We start from the raw sequence: 20,604 nt of genomic DNA, 5'->3' as shown, positions 1-20,604 counted from the left end.
CTTGCTTTATTTTTTGTTAAACAAATCTAGCTTCTGGATGAAAATTGCATCATCTAAGGGTTGACACTGGTAATGGATATTTTTCTATTGTCAGTTTCCTAAGAATTACATATTTTAAAATTGCTCAGCATTTCGGATCATTTTTAATAGAGTGAAATCTAATTAGGAGATCCCAGGCTAGATGAATTATCAGTTTCACTTTTTAGGACTTTTCAGTTTGTCTGCTTGTAATTGTATTTAAATCAGGGCTTCTAAGAACTATTTTTGAAAAAAATAAAATTGATGTGGCTTTCATAATCTTTCTGGAAAATCAGTCTTAGATGTTTCTTAAATATCAGTAAATGTCATTAAAGATGTCCATCAATATTTTCCGTAGCTTCATTATTTACATTTTAAATTGGGGCTTTAAAAAAGTATTTTTTTTTATATTTATTTTTTTATTACATGGGCAGGTACCGGGAAATGAACCCGGGTCTCAGGCATGGCAGGCTAGAATTCTGCCACTGAGCCACTGTTGCCCACCCAGTTATGAGTTTTTAAACAAAAGTTTCAGAGAACCATTCACCTTTAATTTTTTTTTTCCCAAGAAACTCTGCATATTTTCGATCAGTATGAGTCTTGCCTAGTGGCCTGTATTAATATACCTGAACTACCAACAGGGATAAGCCAGAAGCTTTCAAACCACAAAAGGAATTTTTTGAGAGTTCCCCCCGCTCCCACTATTTTCTTAAATAGGCAACAACCCTATTGATCACTTTCAAAGACTGAGATTTCTCTATTGAACCAGATGGGACACATGTTAAGACCAATTTGAGAAATATTGAACTGAGATCACCTTATGATCACTGGATATGGGGTTTCCCCCTTCACTGCTAGTTTCTAAAAAATGATTGCTAACTTCTAAGGGAGATTTATCCTACCTAGTTTATTTGTGTCCCACATGTTTAAAGTCAGTAATAATTTATGCCTTTAATAATAGTTAGATAAATAATGGCAATGTAAAAAGCTAATGCTGGGTCAAACATCACATTAAATAGTGCTTAATAAATGTACTCAGCCATTTTCCTGGTGAATTTCTGGCCATATCCCAGAAGACACCAACTTGAAGCTTGGTGCCAAGGTTTCTTTCTTACATTTCAACTCTTATTTTTATCTGGAGTTCATACCCCTGAGGTATAACATCTTTTGGTGAACTAGATGAAACTAAGGGCAAAAATATAAAAGAGTAGTTAAAATAGTCTTAACCTCCATAAAAGGTGACAGTACATTACCTAAGAAAGCCCCAGAAAAGAAGTCTGATTTTTCACCAAAAGATTTTACTTAACAGCTCAGTCTTACACAAAGAACAAAATGCAAACCACCTGCCTGTATTAAATAAATCCGTGTACATTAGCATGCAAGTTTTGAATATGAACAAAAGGGAAAAAGGAGAAGTCGCTGTAGGGACTAAAGTTAGCATCACATGGTTGCAAAGTTTGTGGAAAGTTTTTTTTTTTCTTTCTTTTTTTGTGTGTCAAGGTTTAGACGTGAGTTCTTCAAAGTTGTCAGTCTAAACTTCCCTTCGGCTGGTTTGGACCTGACTTTCCCACTTCTTTCACAAGTAAGATTTTAAACAATTAATTTTAAAGACATTCAATATCAGCTTTTAAATTTAAATTCAGATGAAAGTATTGCTCTGGTTTCATTGCTAAGAACTCTCCTTTTTCTGTCTTTTATGCTCTTTCTGAGGCATTCTGGACGCAAACAATTTTTAAGGTTTTATTGTCTGTTTAAAAAAATGGCCTTTGTATGTAAGAGTAATATTTGGCTTGGAAGGTTTATTTCCTTTGCTATTTTTTATTTCTCTCTACTTACTTTCAAACAGAACTTTACGCATGCTACCTTGTCAAAAACCTAAGTATTGTTAACACTTGGTGATTAGCCTTAGATAAAAATTGCTAAATGTGTCCAAAAAATCAAGTCCTTGATGCTGAAATGTTTGATCTACCTTGGGCAGGGAAAGAATGGAGAGTGTATCCCAGACTTTTAAACTGTTATTGTTTTACAAAGGATACTTTTTTTTTTTACAAAATCCCAGTGAGTCATTCTGCTTTCATGGGACTGTTCTTTGTTACTCACCGGCACGTTTACCACAAGACTTAAAAATCACAGGACCCGGGCTAACGCAATTCAGCAAAGGAGAGTCCCGCACCACACTGCTAGCAGCTGCTCTGCGTTGCCCCACATCCCTTCAATACTTGCGTTTGCAATGCAAAGCACATGACTACAGTTCTCTGGGTTTTATGTCTCTATACACATGTCCGTGGGCATTTCATGGATCTGTGCTTGGCTGTTCACCTAAATTTAAGACCCTTGTGGGACAAATATTGTATACCTGAAAAATTTTTCTCCCTTCCCTGACAGTACACATTGTGACCTGTATAATAGGCATTTAAAGCATTATTTTTAAATGAATGAAATGAAATAATGTGTCTTTATTTGTAGAAAATGGTTGTTCTTTTTTGGTATCACAGATAATTTCTTATGAGTTCTCTTCATATGTATTTTTAAATATTTTTATTGAGAAATATTCATACATATAAAGTCCATCCATAGTACATAAACTGGCTCACGATATCCTCACATAGTTGTCTGTTCATCACCCTGATCATTTGTGAACATTTACATCACTCCTGAAAAAGAAAAAAAAACTCATACATCCCTTTACCCCGAACCTCTACCTCTCAGTGACCACTAGTATTTCAATCTACACAATTTTTTACCCATTACCTGACACCCCCTCCCATTATTTATTTACTTTTTACTCATGTGTCCATAGCCTGGATAAAAGGGACATCAGACACAAGGTTTATACAATCACATGGTATACAAGCTATATAGTTATAAAATCGTCTTCAAGAATCAAGGCTACTGGAACACAGCTCAACATTTTCAGGTACTTTCCTTTAGCCACTCCAATACTCTATAAACTAAGAAGAGATATCTATATAGTGCATAAGAATAACCTCCAGGATAACCTCTTGACTCTGTTTGAAATCTCTCAGCCACTGAAACTTTATTTTGTCTCATTTCTCTCTTCCCCATTTTGGTCAAAAAAGGCTTTTTCAATCCCTTTATGCTTGGTCCGGGCTCATCCCAGGAGTCCTGTTCCGCATTGCCAGGGAGGTTTACACCACTGAGAGTCATGCCCCACGTAGGAGGGGCAAGGCAGTGAGTTCATCTGCCAAGTTCATTTAGAGACAGAGGGCACATTTGAGCAAAAAATGAGGTTATCTGGAGTGACTCTTAGGCATAATTATAAGTGAACTTAGCTCCTTGCAGGAATAAATTTCATACAGGTAAACCTCAAGATCAATGGCTCAGCTTATTGAATTGGTTGTCTCTACTCCTTGTGAGAATATTAGGAATTGTGGAAGTTTAATATTTCCTCCTTTCTCCCAAGTCCCCAAAGGGACTTTGCAAATATATATATATATATATATATTTTATTCTCTGCTCAAATTACCCTGGGATATATTGGGGCATCACACTAACCTGGACAAACCAACAAGATCTCACACCCTATTCAAGATTCTATGCACTTATGGTGTTCAAATAAATGGACCACACAAGTTAAATTAGATAATGCACTACCCAAAATATAAAATTTGCACCAAATATACATCTCTCCCTTTGGTGTCACACAGAAGTTGAAGATTTAAAATATGGACCATATTATCCTTTACCCTGTATTCTGATATGCCTTAGTTCTGTCCAGATCAGCTTCATTCATAGCTCTAGTTGAAGTCTGATCACTTTTTCTTTTTCAACAGTTTCTGTATGGGGTAGTGCTGACTTTCAAAGCCTCAGGCTCTAACTCTGAGTCTCAGGTGTCACGTAAATACCTGAAGTTTCAGGGAATGACCAGGTTATAAACAGCTCAGAATCTTAGAATTTAGAAACAACAGTTACAATTCCTGAATAAATGTGACTTCTGTAAGAGCTTACAATCTAGAACCTTCACAATAGACCCCAACCTGATAACCCATGCTCTCAATGTCCCTTTTCCAAGTTTGCATATTATACTTAGTCCATGTGAGTGAAGTATGATAGTTGTCTTTTTGTTTCTGGTATTTCATTCAACAACTTAAGGTTCATTCTCCTCGTTGCCTGCCTCACAACTTCTTTCTTTCTTGCAGCCACTCAGTAGTCCATTTTATGTATACACCACAGTTCCCCCCTCCTTTCCTCGGTCATTGTACCCTTAGGCCACCTCCATCCATTATGAATCATGAACACTGCCGCCATGTTTGTCAATTTCTTACCTCTGGCACTAAAATATCTATTTCATAATCCACGTTGAGTTTGTGACAAACATTTCTTGTGTTTTCTATTCATTGTACAGGAGAAAAGGTGTGAGGTGATTATATTTTCCTAAGGGAAAAAAACCCCACAAAACTAGTTGTAAAGACCATATGATATATGACTACCAGTACTCAGTATTAGGCAGGGCAATCTTAAATCCGCTCTTCCTTCATTTGTTATGGTAATGTTAGATTAGTAGGTTTCTGGATGCAGATGCTTAAATCAATTTATATTTGGTTGGATTTGAATCACGAATAGTGACATTCTATTAGCATTTTGCGTATTTCCTGATTGGGCAGGAATTCTAGAACATTCTTTGTTGGAATATTTCTTTTCCTTTCATTCTGTTTCCCCTTCCCTTCTTCCCTTTCCCCTTTCTCTCTCCCTCCCTCCCCCTCCTTTCCTCCTTTCCTGTGTTCCTCTTTTGATTCCTTTCTTCCAATAAGCTCTCTACTTGATTTATTTCAATTCCTTCAGTGTGATGCATGAACTTATTTTTATGGTTTTTAAAACATAAAACCTTATACCAAAGATATGTAACTATTTTAACAGAGGACCACTAGTGATAAATAAATAAATTAGATATGATCGTTAGTTATTATGCTAGTGGAAAAACTATTCTAGGGGCTAATTTGAATGAACAAGAAACTCTCTCATTTTAAAAAGGATCTGAGTCATCACAATGAATAAAAAATGCAGATAGATGATATGAGAAAGGGAAAATAAGGAGAGGAGAATTTCATGATTCCATAGTGTTTATCTGCTGGATCATTTCTGGGGGTTCACTACAATTTGGCTCTGGACTTCATAGCAGCCAAACAGATAGTTATCACAGTCACACTATTATAAAAATAATCCAGCCACTCAAGTTAAATAAAGCTTTTCCTGATACAGTGAAATTTCTATTCTGGTTCTCATGAAGAGCTCTGTGTGATAATGGGCTTAGAATATTTGCCATATTGAATTTCTTACTTTTTTTTTTTGTTTTTTTTTTGTGATGCTCTTTAGGGCAAGTTTAGAGCATAACGGCCATTCTAGTGAGGAGCCAAACAAGGTTGCATCCAGTATTTTGATAAAATGTATTTAGCTCCAGGAAAATCTGGTTCCATCCAAGGACAAATGTATCTTTCAAAGAATGAATGGCTGTATATCATTTTGTAGCAGCAGCAGCAGCAGCAGGATAAAAAAACTTTGATGTTAGTGAAATGTTTGACTGCTTTGCCTATTGACAGACGGTAAGGTGAGAATTCTCTTTGAAGAGTGAGGAGCTTTGAGCAGATATGTGATGGAATCTGCACCCTCCATGGGAAGAGGTGTAGGGACAGCCTCTGAGCAGGGCTAAAAGTTTCTTTAGTAAGCAGTTCTGGGACTACTACATGGTTAAATGAGTGTTAAAGCTCTGGTATTTTATAACAGATCATGCCCTGAACAATTTCCTCTTACTTGCTATCACTGGGCTCCATAAATTAGGTGTCCATACATTAGTGTATGTTTGTGCACAAATACACACATATAGGTACATAAATCTATGTGAAAATATATACTTCAGAAAAATGTTTTACTTTGAAAATTTTCAAGTATTTAACCAAGTTAAATGAATTTTACAGTAAAAAACCCATATAGCTACAACTGAAGTTGTAGTGCTATTATTTTACTATACCTCTTTTTATCATGTATCAATCAAAATTGCAGACATCTGTACATCTTTTCCTAAATAATTTCTCTCATTAATTAGAATTCAATAGTTGTTTTTAATAAAAATTAGAATTTACACAATAATATCATTATAACATATCAAATATAATATATATTAGATATATGGCATTGTCCAATATACTATTATATGTTATTACACAATATTTTAATTTTGATGTAAAATTTACATATAATGAAATATATAAATCTTAAGTGTGCACTAGCTGATTTTGAAAAATATATACCCCTCTGTAACCCATATTCCTACCCAAATATAGAACATTATCTTTGCCTGTGATGGTTTGATGCAGTATGTATGCCAGAAAAACAGGCTCTTAAACTTAATCCGTTCCTGTGAGTGTGGACCCATTGTAAGCAGGACCTTTTGATCAGGCTACTTCAGTTAAGGTGTTGTCCAACCTAATCAGGATGGGTCTTAATCCTCTTACTGGAGACCTTTATATGAACATGAAGTTCAGACAGAGAGAGAGAAAGCCATAGTAAGCAAGAAGCTGAGAGAAAGCCTCAGAGGGAGCAGCCAACAGACCTGGAGAAGTCAACAGACCTGGAGAAGAATGGGGAGACCAGGAGATGTGGCCATGTGCATTACCGAGTAAAAGCTTAGGGCCAAGGATCTCCAGTATCCAAGTCTGGAGATCCACAATCTTCTGGGAGAAAAACATCACCTTGAGAGCGCCTGGATTTGGACTTTCTTTTAGGCTCAATATTGTGAGCAAATGAATTTCCATTGTTTAGGCTGACCCATTTCACAGTACTTGCTTGTGCAGCTTAGGAAACTGTAGCATTGCCCTAGAAAGTTCCTCATACCCTTTCTCTGCTGTTCCCTCTTCGAACTGTTGTAATAAGCTTGCCTGCTCTAGAAATTCATATACATGGAATCATACAAATTGTATTCTTTTGTATAGGCCTTTTCTTCACTCAGCATTGCATTTTTGAGATTCTTACAAATTGTTGTATGTATCACTATTTTTTATAAAGGCTGAGTAATATTCCATTGTATGTGTCTACCATGTTTTATCTGTTCATCAGTTGATGGACACTTGGGTTGCTTCCATCTTTTTGGCAATTGGGAATAATGATGCTAGGAACATTGATGTGCAAATATCTGTTCAAGCCATTGCTTTCAGTTCTTTTGGGTATACAGCCAGCAGTGGGATTGCCAGGCCACACGGGAATTCTATACTAAACTTTCTGAGTAACTGCCAAACTGTCTTCCACAGCGGCTGCAACACAACATATATATATCACAGTTCTTTATCTAGTCTTTCATTGATGAGTATCTAGGCTTTTTCCACATTTTGGCTATTATGAATAAAACTGCTTTTAACATGCTTGTTTCCATTTCTTCTGGATAAATACTTAGGAGTGAAATTGCTGCATCAATTTCAGTAGGTGTGTGTTCAGTTTTATTAGAAACTGCAAGTCCATTTTCCAAAGTGATAATACCATTTAACATTCCCACCCACAATGTGTGAGAGTTCCAGTTGCTTCTCACTTCACCAGCATTTAGTATTATCATTCTTTTTAATTTTACCCATTGTGGTAACTGTGAGGTGCTATCTCATTGTGGTTTTAATTTGCATTTCCCTGATGACTGATGTCATTGGGTACTTTTTTGTGTGCTTACTGGTGACTTCTATGTCTTCTTATGGAGTGTCTGTTTAAATTTTTTTCCCATATATTATATATTATTGCGGTTTTGTCTTAACATTTCATATTTGGTAGAAATTCCTTATATATCCTTTGTCAGAAAAAGGTTTTGCAAATGTTAGCTCCCCATCTGTGAATCCCATTCATTTTCTTGATGATGTTTTTTTCATGAGCAGAAGGTTTAAATTTGAAGAGATGTAATTTATTAAGTTTTTCTTTCATGATCATTTCTTTATGTAACATAAGAAATCTTTGCCTACCTCGAATTAGGAAACTGTTCCCTGTTTTCCTCTAAAAGCTTTATGATTTTAGCTTTCACGCTAAGACTATGGTCCATCCCGAATTAACTTTTGAGTTTCATTTTTTCCCCATATAGATATTAGGTTATTCTGTTTCCATTTGTTGAAAAGACTGTCCTTTCTCCAGTGGATTATCATGCTGACCTTAAAAAAATCTGATTACTATTTCATTGTGGGATCTAGTTATAGGCTTTCTATTCTTTTCCAGTGAACTATTCATTGGTCTGTGTTCAGGTACTTTAAGTTTAAATCTTTCTTACTAGAGCTTTATGGTAATTCTTGGGAGTCAGAAGGTTTTAAATCTCCCAATTTGGTTATGCTTTTACAGGTTGCTTTAGATATTTGGGTCCTTTATCATTTCTATAAATACTTCACACTTTGTCAATATCTACCTGCTTAGATTATGATTATGATTATCTTTTAATCTACAGATCAATTAGAGAGAATTGACATAGTAAAAATTTTTATTTTGCCATCTCTCAAAATGGCATAACTCTCAACTTATGGATGTATTTCCTTTCTTTTAATAATGTTCTGTAGTTTTAAATGCAGGTCTTGTCCATCATCTGTTTTTTTATCTATTCCTAATTATATCATGCTAATTTTGTGGGGTTTTTTATTGGAAGTTTTTACACTTTATTTTTCAATTGTTTCCTGTCAGTATACAAAAATGCACTTAGATTTTATATATTAACCATGTACCCTCCAACCTTGTTAAAACCTAGTCAGTAGTTGTCAGGCTTTTCTATATAAACAATCATGTTCTGCACAAAGACAATATTTTTTTCTTTTTCATGCCCTTTTTCAATGACTAAAACTCCCAGTACAACACTGAATTGCAATAGAAAAAAAGGGGCATTCTTGCCTTGTTGCTGATCTGAGGGAAAAAACAATTCAATATTTCACCATAAAGTATGATATAAGCTGTAGCCTCTTTTTAGAGATGCTTTATGAGATTGAGAATGTTTCTTCTATTCCTAGTTTTCTGGGTGTTTTTTATTTTAATTAAAATGGATATTTATTTTTTGCAAAAGGCTTTTTCTTTATCTGTTAAAATCATCATATAATTACTATTTCATTCTGTTACTATGATGGATTACATTGTTTGATTCTCAAGTATTATGCCCAATTAGGATTACTGGAATTAACCCTCCTTGGTCATAGTGTTTTGGCATCCTCAGAAAATGAATTGGAAAGTGTTCCTTCTCACCTTCTCATTTACTGGAAGAGTTTATGCCAGTTTTTTTTTTTAATTTCTTTAAAGTTTGATAGAATTCACAGTGAAATCATCTGGACCCAGAGTTTTCTTCATAGGAAGTTTTTGGATAACAAATTCATTTGTTTTACTAATTTATAGGGCTATTCAAATTTTCTGTTTCATTTTGCACCTATTTGGATATGATGTACTTTTCAAAGAAATTTTCTATTTCACGTAAGTTTTCATGTTTGGGTGGCATAAAGTTGCTCATAATATTTTCTTATTATCCTTTAATGTTTGTAAGCTCTTCAATGATGATCTTATTTTCATCACTAATATTGATAATTTGTGTTCTTTTTTTTCTTTATCAATTTAGTGTATCCTTTTTTTGATCATTGCAAAGAAACATCTTTTGTTTTAATTTCCTCTATTGCTTGTTTTTCTTTAAAAATTTCATTGATTTCTGCTCTTTCTTTCATATTTCCTTTCTCCTACTTACCTGAGTTTACTTTGTTCTTCTTTTTCTAATTAATAAGGTGGAAACTCAGTTATTGATTTTAGAAGTTTCTTCATTTTTAAAATATAGAAAGTAAAAGCTATTATTGTCCTCTAATTTTAGGTGCATCCCACAAATTTTTATATTTTGTATTTTTATTCTGAATCAGTTAGATGTATATTCTAATTTGTTTTTTGACCTCAGGATCATTTAGAAGTGTGGCATTTAATTTTCAATATTTAAGGATTTCCTCGTTACTCTGTTTGATCAGAATTTGACTTAAATCCTTTTAAAACTACTTAGACTAGTGTTATGTCCCCACATATAGTCTATTTTTTTAATCCACTATGTGCACGTGTTAAGAATGTATATTCTGCACTTGAGAAAGATGGTCAGTAGTGTTGTTCAGATCATCTATCTACTTATTTATTTTTTGTCTTTTTTTCCCTATGAATGGGTGGGAAAAGGGTGTTAAAATCTTGCACTATGGTTGTGGGATTGTCTATATTTTCTTTTAATTCCATCAATTTTTGCTTCACACATTTTGAAACTCTGTAATTAAGTGCATACACATTTACAATTTTTACGTCTTCCTAATGAATTGCCCCCTTTATCTTTATGAGTCCCTTTTATCTCTATTAATGCTTTTTTCTTGAAGTTTATTTTATCTGATATTAACAAAGTCACCCCAGCCTTCTTATAATATATTATCTGCATAGTATATTTTTTACTATCTATCCTAGTTTGCTAGAGCCACTATGACAAATGCTGCACAATTGGTTGTTTAAATAACACGCATTTATTGACTTACCATTTTGAATGCTAAAAGTCCAAAATCAAGAAGACAGCAAGGCCGTGTTTCTCCCAGGGTTGTAGCATTCTCGTGATGGCCATCCCCCATCCCGGGGCAAGTTCTCCTTCCTCTTTGATTCCTACTGACTTCTGGTTTCTATTGATTTTTGACTTCTTCTGGCTGACCGCATCCAGATTTCCTCTCTTTATAAGGCTGTCATTCATACGGATTAAGAGCACTGTGACTCAGTTTGGCCATACCTTACTAAAGAGAACAAAAATCTTTAAAAGGTCCTATTTACAAATCGTTTCCGTAGTACTTAGGTTCAGGTGTCAATTTGGCCAGGTGATGGTGCCCAGTTGTTCTGTTGCTATGGCCTTGAATCATCAGCTGTGAAACTCATTTATAACTGATTACATCTGCTGTTGGCTAATGGGAGCACCTTCCTCAACAAGTGAGGTTTAAAAGGAGAAGCCAGAAGAGAGAGAATCAACCCAGCACTGCTCAGCTCAGAGCTCAGAGCCTGGCTCAGATACAGACATTTGGAGACGCAGTAAGGAATTGCTTCCAGTAGAGCTGTTTGAACCCAGAAGCCAGGAGGGATGGCCTCACTGTGTGCCTTCCTATGTGACAGAGAAAGCCAGTTATCTTTCCTCCTTTCCTCTGAAGAACTGTAAATTTGTAACTAAACAAATCCCTTTATAAAAGCCAGTCCATTTTTGTGTATTGCATTCCGGCAGCCTTCGTAAACTAAAAGATTCACATCCACAGAAAAGTGGATTAAGATTTGAACCTGTCTTTTGTGGGGTACTGATTTAATCCCCAACGCTAATCATTTACATTTAAAGTATTTGGGTCTTTATACTTAAAGTGTATCTCTGGAGCTAGCATACAGTGGGGTCTTGCTTTTTTGTCTCTTTCTGCCTTTAATTGGGGTGTTTGTTACAACTTTAAATGTAATTGTAATTTATGTCTTTAAAGATATTTTATTTTTTGTGGTTTATTTGTCCCCACTGTTTTTATTCCTTTTTTCCTCCTTTCCTGCCTTCTTTGGAACTTTCAAATATTTATTAGAATTTCATTTAAATTTATCTATTATGCATTTTAATCTCTGCCAATTTACATTATATTTAAGTGGTTGTTGTAAGGATTAAGGTGCACCTTTTAAAATTTTCACAGTCTACTTAAGAATGAGAATTGCATACTTCATGAAATGTAGAAATGCTGTAACCATATAGGATCATACATCAGTACCAGCCCTGCTCCTCTTTATGCGTTTGCTGTCGCATGCATTGTGTCTCTATGCATTACAAATCCCACTAAACGATGTTATAAATGTTGCTTTAAACAGTCATATGCATTTTAAAGACATTAAGAGTTTAAAACAGTCTTTTATATTTACCTAGATTTTTAGCAGATCTAATACTCTTCATTTCTTCCTGAAAATCTGTTTCCCTGTGGTGTCATTCACTCCAGCAAGAATAACTTTCTTCAGAATTGCTTATAGCACAGTTTTGCTTTGCTGGCAACAAATTTTTAGATTTCTTTCCCTTTTTCTTCTCTCTCTTTTCCTTTTTTTCCCTCCTCCTCTTTCTTCTTTAATGTTGTTAGTGAATCAGGTAAGCCTTAACCCACATGACTGGAGTCCTTTTAAGGAAGAGGAAATTCAGTGGGAAAACCCAGAGGCGGTAGAACCAGAAGTCAAGGAACAGACACAAAGAGATCTCGAGACAGGCCACCAGGGTGGGCTATGGTGGCTCAGCAGGCAGAGTTCCTGCCTGCCATGCCGGAGACTCAGGTTTGAGTCCCGGTGCCTGCCCATGCAAAAAATCAAGACAGGCCACCTTTTGACGGAGGATTGCTGAAATGCTCCCGACTCTGGGAGAAAGCATGCCCTGGCAATATGTGAAATTAAACTCCTCACCTCTAAAACCTTGAGACAATCCTTTGTGTGGTATTTGTCATAGCAGCCCTGGCAAACTAAGACATTTACCTTTATTCTTGGAGGATATTTTCCTTGGATTGACAGTTTTTCCTTTCCTTGGTTTAAAGATGTTTTCTCATTGTTTTTGTTCCTTGGTTTTTGACGAGAAGTCAGTGATCATTCAAGTATTGTTTCCCTGCCTTTAATGTGTCACTTTTTTCTGGCTGCTTTAAAGATATTTTCTTTATCTTTGGATTTCAGCAATTTGGCTATATGTGTCCAGTCATGGTTTTGCTTATATTTATCCTGCTTGGGGTGCTCTGAAGTTCTTTAATATGTAAATTCATATTTTGCCAAATTGACAACTTATTTCTTCAACTATTTGTTCTACTCCACTCTCTTTCTTTCCTTTTGAAACTGTATAATATACACTTATAGTATCTTACACTTTTTGATATTGTCCCACTGGCCTCTGAGGCTCTATTTATTTCCATTTTTTTCTCTTTTCTTCATGAATTGCATTCATGAAGTATGCAATTCTCATTCTTAAGTAGACTGTGAAAAGTTTAAAAGGTGCACCTGAATCCCTAGAACAACCACTTAAATATAATGCCAATTGGCAGAGATTAAAAAGCATAATAGACAATAAAAATGGATCATTTTTATTGTTCAATTTTCAAGTTAGTTGGTTTTTTTCCTCCATTATCTCCATTTTTCTGTAAAATTCATTCAGTAAATTTTTAAATTTCAGAACTGAAAACTTCCAGAATTTCCATTTGATTCTTTTTAGTTTTTGTGTTTCTCAGCTGACGGTTTCTGCCTCTGCACCCTCCTGGAGGTATATAGGCATCTGGGTGGAACGATGGCTTTGTTGTCCCTCTGATGCTGTTGGACCCATGTGGGAAAAGTCCACAGTGAGAGCCGAATGCCTCCTCGCCACCCTCCTGCTCTCCTGTACACAAAGGAACATCAACTCTCTAACACATATGTTAAGAAAAGTTGTACCAAATCTCCGCATTCATTTTTTAAGCTCAGAAGTCTTATCTGATCTGTCAAAAGACCATTCTCCCAGGTTCTTACACTTAGAATGATCCCAAGTGGCAGTTCTTACCTAGTATGGCAGGGGCATTGCTGGAGAAGAGCAGATGAGGCATGCTTACTGAGCATACAAAGTGTGGCCATACAGGGTCATCTCGGAGGATGACCAGGATCTCGTGCTCTTCATGACCCTACTTAATGACCATGTTTAATGTTAGGAATTCTCATTCTTATATTTGATATTTATCTTAATTGGCTGGAATACATTTCCAATTTTTTTTTTCAAGAGGAATATGGCAGGTATTTATTTTCAGAGCCTGTTCTCTTTTCTTATAGAGATGCCATAAAATCCATCCTCTTAAAGGGAACAATTCAGTGACTTTTTAGTATGTTTATGACATTATGCATCTATCACCACCATCTTGTCCCAGATCTTTTCCGTCATCCCAAAAAGAACCTTCATAACAATTAGCAATCACTCCTTCCCCCCTTGTCCTAGTCCCTGAAAACCACTCATCTACTTTCATCTCTATACGTTTGCCTATTCTGGATATTTCACTTAAATGGAATTATATAATATAAAAGCCTTTTGTATTTGGTGTCTTTCACTTAGTGTAATGTTTTCAGGACTCAGTTATGCCACAGCATAAAGCAGTACTTCATTCTTGTTTATGACCAATAACATTCCATTGTATGGATTTACAGCATTTTGTTTCCCATTCATCTGCTGATGGACATTTGGGTTGCCCCCAGTTTTTGGCTATTTGAATAATGCTGCTATGATCATTTGTGTACAAGTTTTTGCATGTAGCTAGGCTTTCATTTCTTGAGTATATACTTAAGAGTAAATTTACTGAATTCTAAGCTCTTTTTTTAGAAATTTATTCTGTTGGTATTATACAACTAATCAACATACTTTTGGGTTATAACTCTCTCCTTTAAAAACTAAGTGGATATTTCTTTTTCGTTTTTCTCCTACATAGATGTGTAGAGGTTTGCTTTCTCTATCATCAATCTGGGTAACCTACAGTGGTTGGGCTTGGGGAGAAAGATCTCACAATATGCTTTGTGATTGCTCTCTTTCCAACAACCAGTTTGTGTTGCAGTATGTGTATGTGTGTGTATACTTTACATTCATTTTCATCAACTGTTCTAGTTTGCAAGCTGCCATAATGTGATGTACAAGAAACAGAACAGTTTTTAGAAAGGGCAATTTATTAAGTTGCTAGTTTATAGTTCAAAGGCTGTGAAAATGTCCAAATTAAAGCAAGTCAATAGAAATGTTCACTCTAAGGCATCCAGGGAAAGATAACTTGGTTCAAGAAGGAAGATGAAGTTCAAGGTTTCTCTCTCAGCTGGAAAGGCACATGGTGAAATCTGCTAGCTTTCTCTTCAATGGCTTCCCCAGGGCTCCGTCCATTTTGTTAACTCTATCTGTTCTGGTGGCTCTCCTGGCTGTTTTCAAAATGGTTTCTTCTTAAGGGGCTCCAGAAAAGAACCCCACCTTGAATGGGTGGAGACAGATCTCCATGGAAACCATCTAATCAAAAGTTACCACCCACGATTGGGTTTGTCACATCTCCATGGAAACAATCAAGAAGCTCTCACCCAGCAATATTGAATGAGGATTAAAGAACTTGGCTTTCCGGGGGTACAAAACAGATTCAAACAGGCACATCAACCATACTTTTGGTGGAAAAGTAAGTCTTTAATGGAAAGTCTTTTTAGTGAAATTCTTCTCAGATTCAGGCATAAGATTTTGGATATAGTGTAAATTTTCATCTTTTTGTGCTTTTTCATAGTTATTTTAGTGGGAAATTGAGAGAGACTGTGACAGGGACACATCTTCTTAAATAGATGCTCTTGAAACCAGATATTTAGACCTCTATGTTTTCAAGGGTTGGATCATACTCAGAGGCCAAAGAAGGGTCTTAGCAAATTAGCAAGAAGCAGAGTTCACCATTCAGAGTGTACCTCAGATAACAGTAGTGGCATGAAATTTATTTAGGGTGTTTTATTTAAGACTTTATGAGGGCATCTACTGGGACCCTTTTCAGGTGTGCTTGGCCTCAGTTTTTACGACTCAGAAAAAATAAGCTCTAGAATAGAAGGTGAACTTCTGGATTCTTAGCCACCAAATATCTGCCAGTAAGTCTAATTTGGAAACAATATATACATTCAAAGAATGTTTAAGGATAAAAAACTAATTGCATCATGATGCTCTGTTCCCAGGCATGATGGAAAACAAGTCAGGGAAGGAAGGATCTCACAAAGAATTGTGAGTCTTAACTGCAGACTAAGGACTTCAAGTGTAGCTCGTGAGTCTCACAAATCAGTCTGAAATGTTAAGTTCTTATTTAGATTTACTAAGCTCATTTATTTAGTTTTCGCACTATATGTATTGATGTTCTCCTATAATACATTAATGTATACCATATGAAATTGCCATGAAAAAAAGATGCTTATCTTTTCCGCAGTTTTTCTTACCAGAAATGTTGCATAATCTACAATTATGTATGACTGGAATATGAGTAACTTGAGGAAAATAATCCTGTCTTATTTATCTCAGTGTCTTCTCTAAAACTTGGTGTACTACCTGGCTCACCTTTCCTAATAAATGTTTGCTGCTTTCTTACTCTGTGCCAGCCCCTCTTCTCGGCACTAGTAGTGCAAAGGTGGAGCTGCTGCGTGTCTCTCTCAGCCCCTTGTCTTCCAGAGAACAGACCACGAACCCAGGGAGCTCTACTGTTATCCTAGAAATAACATAGGCATAGTCTCCAGGCTGCGCCAAGTAGGACAGACGCAATGTCAGTGTGGGGGAAGACCCACACAGGCGTCCAGGGGGAAGGAGCACCATGGGGCCAAAGGAGAGAGTTTGGCAGGCTGCAAGAGGAGTGAGGAGTCTCGCGTGAGGGGAGAATGAGCGCGGAGCCAGCAGCGGTGGGTCATGGCCACCTAAAGAGGCTTCGTAGCCGTGTGTGTGGCCTGGATATACCCTAACAGCAAGGCCAGGCTAAAGACCCTCAGTACACAGGGCACATCGGTTGTGCGTTTTATAAAAAGAGACCACTCTGAATATGTGTGGGAATGGATGGGCCTGGGTGGGGGACCGGCAGGGTCCCTGGTGAGGACTTGGCGGCGGGTGGGGATTTAACCCCTGGTGATTGCAGTGACCATGGGGAGAAATGGATGGATCCGTGGATATTTAGAGCCACTCGGTTAGAAGCAGCAGAATAACAGCATCTGTGCCCCTGAAAATTTCATTTTTCACACCTTCAATTGTAAGCGACGCAAATATTTGCCAAATACAAGAAAATGTGGATGAAAAGAAGGGAGACTATTGCACGGAGCAGAAACATATTTCTAAAATATCAGGTTACAGCACATTTTCTGGTAGCAGGAGGCAAAATTCTGATGGCCCCAATCCATGATCCTTCACAGGGACCAGTGTGTTCTGGGGCAGGTGGGTGTCTGCAGGACCCCTGACCCCACTGGATACCCCTGAGAGGAGGGACCTGGTGGGGGAGATGAGCCCAAAGACATACCATCTTTCAAAGGGGCAGAAAGGGAGGATCCACTTAACTTCGAGGTCGCTGTCTGCAGTGCATACGTATGTACACAAACACGCATTTGTATGAGGTTTACATCGGCTTAAAACACCTGTGACCCATGGGACTTAAGGAATGACCAGCGGTCCCCCTCTTCAGCCGTAAGGGAGGGCTCGATGACTTCCAAGCACTTAGAGCAGGTCTCAACCTCCCTAAAGAATATCTGAACTGAAGCTTCCTGTGGCTTTAATCCATCCCTTTAGTCTTCTCCATGCTATCTTTCTTCAAAGCTGATAGCTTGTCTAAGAATAGTAGATCTCATAAACATAAATAACAATCAGATAATAAAAGCCTAGATACTCAAAGAGAAAAGCTAGAAGTTTACGTAACAGAAAACGTTTGGTGACTACACATCAAAGAAAACTGTTAAACTGCAAATACTTGAAATAAACACTTCTCTATAATGTGTGTGTGTGATTAAAGCATGTTTGACCTCATTGAAGAAGAAGAGATGATAAAACAGTGAAGAAGTTGTAAACGAGCTGTCAGAGTTCAGAAAATAAGTGGAACTGAGAAGTACAACTTAAATGAAAATCACTTGCAAGCTGAAGAATTTCAGATGCTTCTGAAAATCAAGTTCTGGTTATGGAAGTCAGACGTGCAAGTGCTAAGCAGAATAACATGAAAATAATAGAAGTCAAAACAAAATATTTGGAAACAAATTGAACGATAAAAACAAAAGAGAGGCAATTCATTCATATGTGATATTTCTGAAGACAGTTTAAAAATACTTATAAAGAAACATTCAGATACATAATAATAGATCATCTTTGATAAAGGAACTTTAAGTACTTCTGAAAGTTGATAGCTGTGGAAGTTTAGAGCTTTAGGTACACCAGAAAATCATGTTTTAAAATCGAATCCATTTCTGTAGATGTAAAACCATTGTAGGTAAGACCTTTTAATCAGGCTACTTCAGTTAAGATGTGACCCACCCATTCAGAATGGGCTTTAATCCTTTACTGGAGTCTTTTATAAGCAGAGTTAATACAGAGAGGGAGGGAGGGAGAGTGAGAGAAAGAGAGAGAGAGAGAGAGAGAGAGCCACGGCAGCAAGATGTTGAAAACAGTGGAATCTGGAAGAGAAGAGAGAGAGCAGCAGATGCTATCATGTGCCTTGCCATGTGGCAGAGGAGCCGAGAATCACTGTTTTTTGCAGCCAGTCTTTGAGAAGAAAGCACTACCTTAATGATGCCTTGCTTAGGACATGCTCACAGCCTCAAAACTGTAATCATATAAGTTCCCATTGTTTAAGCCAACCCCTTTCATGGTATCTGCTTTCAGCAGCCCAGGAAACAAAAACAGAAGCATAATAAAAAGGTCTTCTGTACGTAGAAAGGGAACTTGTTTAAAACAAAGACTTTTCAGCCAGATTAATTTGAGGCTTAAGTTTGTTTCCACAATGGTTAGCTGAAAACTCAAGCAAGTTACTTAACTCTGCACATCATCATCTTCATCTTTAGAGTGGGAATAACAGTAGTACCTACATCATAAGGTTTGGAAGACTATTTTTACCTAATATAAATAAAGCACTCAGATAAGTATCTGGCAAATGGCAATTATGTGGCAAGCATGAACTCTTCTTAGTTCTCCTTTTCCTTCTCTCCCCTCCTCCTCCTCCTCTTCTTCCTTCTTTTTATTATTGTTGCTACCCTTTAACAAGTTGTCAGAAGTTTTTGCCAACATAAGATAAAAGAAGTAATCTGTAAAAGGATTGAAAGAAGTGAGAAATTGTCATTACTTACTGCTAATATAATCTACTTAGGAAAAAATGACTAATAAATAATTCAGTCAAATTTCCAGTTATAAGTGAACATGCAAAAATTAGTAACCATCATACACACCACTATTAACTATTTAGAAAAATAATTGAAAAAATCAATGAAATAGTAAAATTATAGGGTTTCTAGAAAATAAGCTAAGCAAGAATGAACTCTGTCTTTAGAGAGAAAAGTTAAAAACAAACTTTTTAAAAAGATCTGAGCAAATGAGATATATAACACTCTCTATTTTAGTTTGCGAGCTGCTGGAATGCTATTACCAGAAATGGAATGGCTTTTAAAAAGGGAAATTTAGGGCGGGCCGCGGTGGCTCAGCGGGCAAAGTGCTTGCCTGCTATGCCGGAGGACCTCGGTTCGATTCCCGGCCCCAGCCCATGTAACAAACAAACAAAAATACAATAAAACAAGAAAATGTTTAAAGATGTTTCCCTTTCTTCCTCCCTTCCTTCCTTCCATCCTTCCTTCCTTCTCTCTGTCTTTCCTTCCCTTCCTCCCTCTTTAAAAAAAAAAAAAAAAAAAAAAAGGGAAATTTATTAAGTTGCAAGTTCACACATTCTAAGACTGTGATAATATCCCAATTAAATCAGGGCTATAGACATGTCCAACCTAAGGCATCCAGGGAAAGATACCTTGGTTCAAGGAGGCCGATGATTTTCAGGGTTTCTCTGTCGACTGGAGAGGCACATGGCAAGCATGGCAATATCCGCTAGCTTTCTCTCCAGGCTTCTTGTTTCATGAATATCCCCCGGGGCCATTTTCCTTCTTCATCTCCAAAGGTCTCTGGCTGTGTTGGCTCTTGTGGCTCTAAAGCTTTTTCCAAAATGTTCCCTCTTAAAGGGCTCCAGTAAGCAACCCCACCTTGAATGGGTGGGGACACATCTTCATGGAAACCATCTAATCAAAAGTTACCACCCACAATTGAGTGAGTCATGTCTCCATGGAAATAATCCAAAAGCTCCCACCCAGTAATACTGAATGAGGATTAAAAGAATTGTCTTTTCTTGGGTCCGCAACAGATCCAAACTGGCACATGCTTGTAGAGAGGATAATGATGAAAATATCACTTCTGCCACCTTCTTCTATACATTCAAGTTAAGTTTAAATCAAAATCCCAACACACGTTTTGTGGACTTCGGGTGAACTGATTGCAAAATCTGCATGAAAGAATAAGGGCCCACCTAAAGGTTAGACGGCTTTGAAGAAGTGGAGCAAGGGTGTGGGAAATGTCTTATCTTACACGTTGTGGTTCGCAGAAATGAGTTAAAACTACAGCACGACAGACAAGAAAACATTTGCGAGGGAAACTTGCTGTGTATTAGCAGAGGCAGCACACAGTGGAGGGAAGAATGCTTCATTTGTTGATATACTGGGAAAATTGGCTCAGTGTTTGGAGAAAAACAGACTTAAAACTATTTCATGTTTGAAAAATGGACTTAAATCCTATAAAAACATAACTCTATAGAAGAAAATGTAGGCAAATATCCTTGTGACTTTCAAGCAGAAATAGTTTCCTTAAAAAGAGGTCCAGGGCGGGCCGCGGTGGCTCAGCGGGCAAGAGTGCTTGCCTGCCATGCCGGAGGACCCCGGTTCGATTCCCGGCCCCAGCCCATGTAAAAAACAAACAAACAAAATATAATAAAAATAAGAAAATGTTTAAAGATGTTTCCCTTTCTTCCTCCTTTCCTTCCTTCTATCCTTCCTTCCTTCTCTGTCTTTCTTTAAAAAAAAAAAAAAAAAAAAAAAAAAAAGAGGTCCAAG

This window comes from Tamandua tetradactyla, chromosome 6, assembly GCF_023851605.1.
Source record: "Tamandua tetradactyla isolate mTamTet1 chromosome 6, mTamTet1.pri, whole genome shotgun sequence".
NCBI classification, from domain to species: Eukaryota; Metazoa; Chordata; class Mammalia; order Pilosa; family Myrmecophagidae; genus Tamandua; species Tamandua tetradactyla.
Note: the sequence above shows the minus strand (reverse complement) of the source record.